At 35.6% G+C, this 5,958-nt stretch overlaps 1 pseudogene; it reads right to left on the bottom strand.

Moving 5' to 3' along the window:
• Positions 1-2,955: 2,955 nt before the first annotated feature.
• Positions 2,956-5,958, bottom strand: LOC132049066 (small ribosomal subunit protein uS17-like; annotated as a pseudogene).

Genomic DNA, 5,958 nt, shown 5'->3' with positions numbered 1-5,958 from the left:
CCTAACTTTCTCTGCAATGTTCTTCAACATTCATTTCCATCCTTTTGTTTTTATTTTTCGTATTCAATCTGTTCGTTTTGCACGATATTTATTTTTGTTCAGTCTTTCAAACACTACTCTTTCAGTTCTCTTCATCTTCTCTGTTGGGTGTTCCGATATTCAGGTATGATTTTCTTTTCTGGCTCAAATTTCTTACAGTTATATTTCATGTCATTATAGAAAATAAGAGTATGTGCCCTTCTCTCGATTAGCTTCACTATTCATTTCACTGTTTCTGTTATAATTTTCCTTTTTTATTTTTAGTTTTATTGTGGTCCTTATTTGTTTCTATAATTATATATAGATTCATGTTAAACAAGATTGCTTGGAAGCTCAAAATGTTGGGAAAGTTCCGTTCTTGAAAAAAAAAAGGAACTTTTATGCCGGGTCCGGCATAACTTTGATAATTCATTCACAAAGTTATGCCGGATCCGGCATAAAAGTTTGCCCATTAAAAGTATGCCCCCACGGGCATAACTTTGTGAAGGAATTATCAAAGTTATGCGGACCGCATAATTTGTGCCAAGTACGCACGGGGGAGGCTTGTTTGAATGTGATAACTTACCCCGATGCATTCTTCTTTGTCACACTCGGTTTGTTACTTGGATTGCGTTTTATCTAGAGTTGATTATTCTCCTGTACTAGATATGTCATTATGTATCATGGAATAAGTTTTGCATAATCTCTTCCCTTCAAACATCTTGTAACTTGGCTGTTCTCTTTCATCTTGGTGCTGCATACCCATGCTACTCTATGCTCTTGTTTTCCTTCGATTTTGGCATGACCCTCCAGCTCCTTTTTTATTTGCTTTCTTGTGTTTGTTAAGTGCTCTCTCTCTCTCTTTCTTGGTATGTTATAAAGGGCTAAAAGGAACTGAAACTAGGAGACAAATTGGAGGAATAGAGTATCTAAATCAGTGGGGAATAAGTGTTGGTTAAATGAGATACAAGCTGATCTATAAACGACCACGACCCTTTGGATGCTCCCTCTTTGGTGATTTTGTTCGAAAAACTATAAAGTTGCACCTTTAATTTTGCTGTTGGTTCTGGTGCTATAAAAATCAGAATGGACTCAAAAGAGTTTAAGCATTCAAAACTCGATCTAGCGACTTTAAACTTAGGCAAGTGACACTTTGAACTTTGTGAATGAAATGTCGCCATCATGTGTTCCATTGCCTTGCCATATGTACTTGATGTAGATTACCATACTTAGTTGACATTCTAAAAAACTATTACATGATAATGCAGTGATTCATGCCTTAATGAGTGATCTACAAGATCTAGACAATGGGATTCTGCACATTCAAATGCGATGTTTTTCCTATTAAACTGACTTTTCAATTGTTAGTTTTACAATTCCTTCATTACCATCGAGATAACACACAAACCAAATAAGCCTCTTAAACCTTTATGGCAAGACAAACACCAAGGGAATACTAATTTTCGAAGGCTACGATACAACAAGGAAAAAAATACGCGGTAATATACAATTTGCAAAAATCTAATAGCCAATTTGACAGACAATTCAAACTACCGGAAACATGTCGTTATGAGCTTTTGAAACCCTTGTCTATTCCACCTAACACACGAACAACAAAATTGAGAAGGAATCCTATTAATCAACCACATATTAGTAAAATTAATTTAACTTCTAAATGCTACATTTTTATAACCGAGCTCCTAAATGCTACATAAACATGCTTCCACCGGTGATTCTCAATCCAAATAAATAACTAATAGCAATATAAATGTTTAATCGATTTACAAAATTCAACCACTCATGGGATCCTCTTCGATCGCAATAAATTGGTCATTTTCTTCTTCTTTTATTTCTCACTATTTCCACTTACCACTTTCAAATTTGTCAAAATCTCAGCTTCTTCCTTATCAATAACAACTGGAACACATGTTAGTAAATTGATTTAACTTCCGGATGCTATATGAACATGCTTCCACCGGTGATCTCAATCCAAATAAACAACTAGTATCAATATTTAATAGATTTAACAAATTCAACAACTCACGGGATCCTCTTCGATCACGAGTAACTTGGTCATTTTCTCCTTCTTCTACTACTATTTCCACTTACCACTTTCAAATTTGTCAAAATCTCAGCTTCTTCCTCATTGGAACACACCGTAACTTCTAAATGCTACAAATTTGTATAACCAACTTCTAAATGCTACACAAACATGCTTCCACCGAGTAATCCAAATAAACAACTAATAGCAATATAAATGATTAATTGATTTTCAAAAATTCAACAATTCACGGGATCCTCTTCAATTTGGTCATTTTTCTTTTATTTCTTTCTATTTCCACTTACCACATTGGAACATGGCCGTAACTTAGCCTTCTCTACGATTTTCAAGCTGAGATCTTCATCGTCCTTTGCGCTCACCCAATTTGGGTTCGGAATTTGATCCTTGTTCGTCTGATTTCAAATTTTGACAACAAGCTGAACATTTCAAATTTGGCATCCATGGGAAGGTTAAATGATGAGTCAAAAGGCTTTATGTTTCACAACTTGGTTATTTACAATTGCAAGTGTGCGTCACATGGTACATTCTTCCTATTGACCTTAGGCGTATCGACTCAATGTATAAGTCCATTGGCGATAGATATTAAATTGTTGAAGTTTGTGGTTGCTCCGAGGAAAATTCAAACATTTTACTCTTCTTGTAGAAGAAATGTGCTAAAGAAACGATTCTGGGCGTTCTTGATTAAATTACGTTGCAAGATATATTTATCGGCTGTGTATCGCAATGCCCATGCTAGTTTCTGTGATATGTTAAGAGTTAGCTATGATATGTTTTGGGCAATGAACCAATAGGCATCAATCTACATTTCTAGCAGACTCAGCTCAAAACAAATAGCTAAAGGGGGCCGCAAGTTAGTAACTCAAGTGCCAGTACAGTAGAGAAGCGCTGCTATATAATTCAACCACCAAACATCCTTTTCTTATAAGGCGTTCAATCACAAACATCTTACAACCCAGTACATAGGCTTTAACAAAACTTGCTAGCATTAAGTTTCAAAATTTGAAGCTCGAAGGAAAATTAATGAAGCAAATCAAAGCATAAAAGTCTCAACATCATCCCTAGAAGTAACAACTAAAATGGAAGCACCAAGCTCACATTCCGGTAAAAGCTTTTTTCCCACCACGGACCCGGTGGAACCACCTTCAAGACATTGAACCTCGCGGTTTTGGACAAAGGCTCGTAAAACGAGAAAATGTTACCACATACAATAACAGAAAATAAAGAAAATTACTATAGCAAAATAAAAACGAACGGTCCAACTGCCGCATGTCCAATAATAACATGATCACCCTCTTTCACACGGAAGCATGGTGATATGTGAGTGGAATATTGGAGTGCCTCTTCTCATATCTGACATATTAATTTACATGTTACAACTAACAAAAGAAGAAGTTAAGCAGCCAATATATTTAAAAGTGACAAGCTCTTGCCTCTGGTACTTCTTGACATAATGTAGGTAATTCCGTCGAACAATGATGGTTCTGTTCATCTTAGCACTGTGGCATGCACCAGCAAGGATACGACCTCGGATGGAAACATTGCCAGTGAATGGGCATTTCTTGTCAATGTAAGTACCTAAATTCAAACAGACCAAACCGTTAGGTTAGACCATAGAACAAAGAGAATTAAGCAATCATAGCCATTTTAAAATGCAGAAAAAAATTGCTTGCAATATACTTTTCTATATTTGAAAGCCAACATTAAGTTCATGCAACTTATTGTTATACAGGGTTTTAAAAAGCACGTAAATCTAAAAAGTAGTCGTGGAAAATTTACCATCTAAGCCAAACATAACTTAAGTGAAAGAATCCCCAACGGATTATAAGCAATAACAAACCGCGTTAAGATTCACAAGCGTAACATGTACAATTCTTTCTTATTGGCAAAATGATGATCACATGTACATAAATTAATCATTGTTGCTTTGTAAATATTTACTATCTTGGCAAATGAGAAATGTACGAAGCATAATCCAGGTGAGGTTTTGGCTTTTTCAAGCCCTACAAGTTGCTTTTGGCTTGAATCATATGTACATCGATCAAGTCCATTGTTGGACAAGAACAGCAGAGAGGCAAGCGTCAAGGCTGCGAATAAGATACTTAAAAGCAGTTCTAAGACAAGATGTAGGATACTTTGATCTACGCGTGGCAAGCACGGCCGATGTCATAGCTAGTGTCTCCAGTGACAGTCTTGTAATTCAAGACTGCGTTAGCTTAATTTGTTCTTTCATTATTCTAAGTTTAGTAAAATCATTCGAACATTAATTAATAATGTTTATAATTTGGAATTAATACAGGTTCCAGTTTTCTTGATGAACGTAGCAACATTTATTGGGTCCTACGTGGTAGGATTCTTGATGATATGGAGGCTGGCAATAGTGGGATTTCCTTCTATTATTCTCCTAGTGATTCCGGGTCTTATGTATGGGAGGGCTCTTATGGACATAGCCAGAAAAATAAGGGACGAATATGGCAAAGCTGGAACTATTGTGGAGCAAGCAATTTCTTCTGTAAGAACAGTATATTCTTTTGTGGGAGAAAGCAAAACTATAGAAGAATACTCTACTGCTCTTCAAGTCCGTTAGGTTAGACCATAGAACAAAATTCAAACAGACCCCAAACCATTAGGTTAGACCATAGAACAAAGAGAATTAAGCAATCATAGCCATTTTAAAATGCGGGGAAAAAATTGCTTGCAATATACTTTTCTATATTTGAAAGCCAACATTAAGTTCATGCAACCTATTGTTAACGGGGTTTTAAAAAGCACGTAAATCTAACAAGTTGTTCGGAAAATTTACTATCTAAGCCAAACATAACTAAATTGAAACGGATCATAAGCAATAACAAACCACGTTAAGATTCACAAAGCGGGACATGTACAATTCTTTTTTATTGGCAAAAGGAATCATCACATGTACATAAAGTGATCATGTGCTTTATAAATATTTACTATCTTGGCAAATGAGAAATGAACGAAGCACAATGGATGAAATGAAATAACAAAATTGCATTAAACACGTTCTCAATGTGTTTCCCCTTATGTACTCAAATTGCATCAAACAATATTTTGTACACACTCCACAATCATCAATTCCTCTAACCCTCCAAGTATGGCCACAAAATAAGTTCCTAATAGAAAGATTACCAAATGCCAACAACATTGCAAAAACTAAAACTTCTTAATACGGGATATACTGCCAACTACATTACAAAAACATAATCCGGGATAGGTAGGCCGCTTTTGGCTTGAATCGTATATACATCGATCAATCTTAATCCCGTCTAGTTGGCATTCACTATATGAATCCAATACATCAAAGTAGAAAATGATACAGTAAAACTATATTCACTATCTTGCGTATAGATCAATCAACCATTCCTTAAACCCAAAATAATTGGCATTCACTACATTAATGTTATAGAATATACGTTACACTTCAATCGGACTATCCGCAAATTAATTAAAAAACCTAATATCTAATATAAATCAGAGATACAAAGTGAAATACATATTAATTAGATGAAATGAAATGAATATTGACCTTCAGTAGCCTCACGAAGAGTCTTGAAGCCTAAGCTAATGCTCTTAAAGTATCGATTCCCTCCTTTCGGCCTCTTTCCCTTACCGGTCTTCTTTGAGTACGCCAAACAAAAAACTCAAATCTTAGCCTCAAATTAATCTAATTTACGGAATTGAACGAACAAAGCATAGAGCATTGGTGAGGATACTGACCTTAGAAAAACACCAGGCTGCAAAAAAGCCTTCTCAGTCTGCAACACAAAACAAATTCATTAGATTTTCTCTATACAAACTCATAATGTGACAGGCAACACGTGTGTGTGTGTGTGTGTGTGAAGAGGAACACGCTCCGCCAT

Source organism: Lycium ferocissimum, chromosome 3 (genome assembly GCF_029784015.1).
Source record: "Lycium ferocissimum isolate CSIRO_LF1 chromosome 3, AGI_CSIRO_Lferr_CH_V1, whole genome shotgun sequence".
Classification (NCBI taxonomy): domain Eukaryota; kingdom Viridiplantae; phylum Streptophyta; class Magnoliopsida; order Solanales; family Solanaceae; genus Lycium; species Lycium ferocissimum.
The sequence above is the reverse complement of the archived record's forward strand: the minus strand, read 5'-3'. Positions and strand labels throughout refer to the sequence as shown.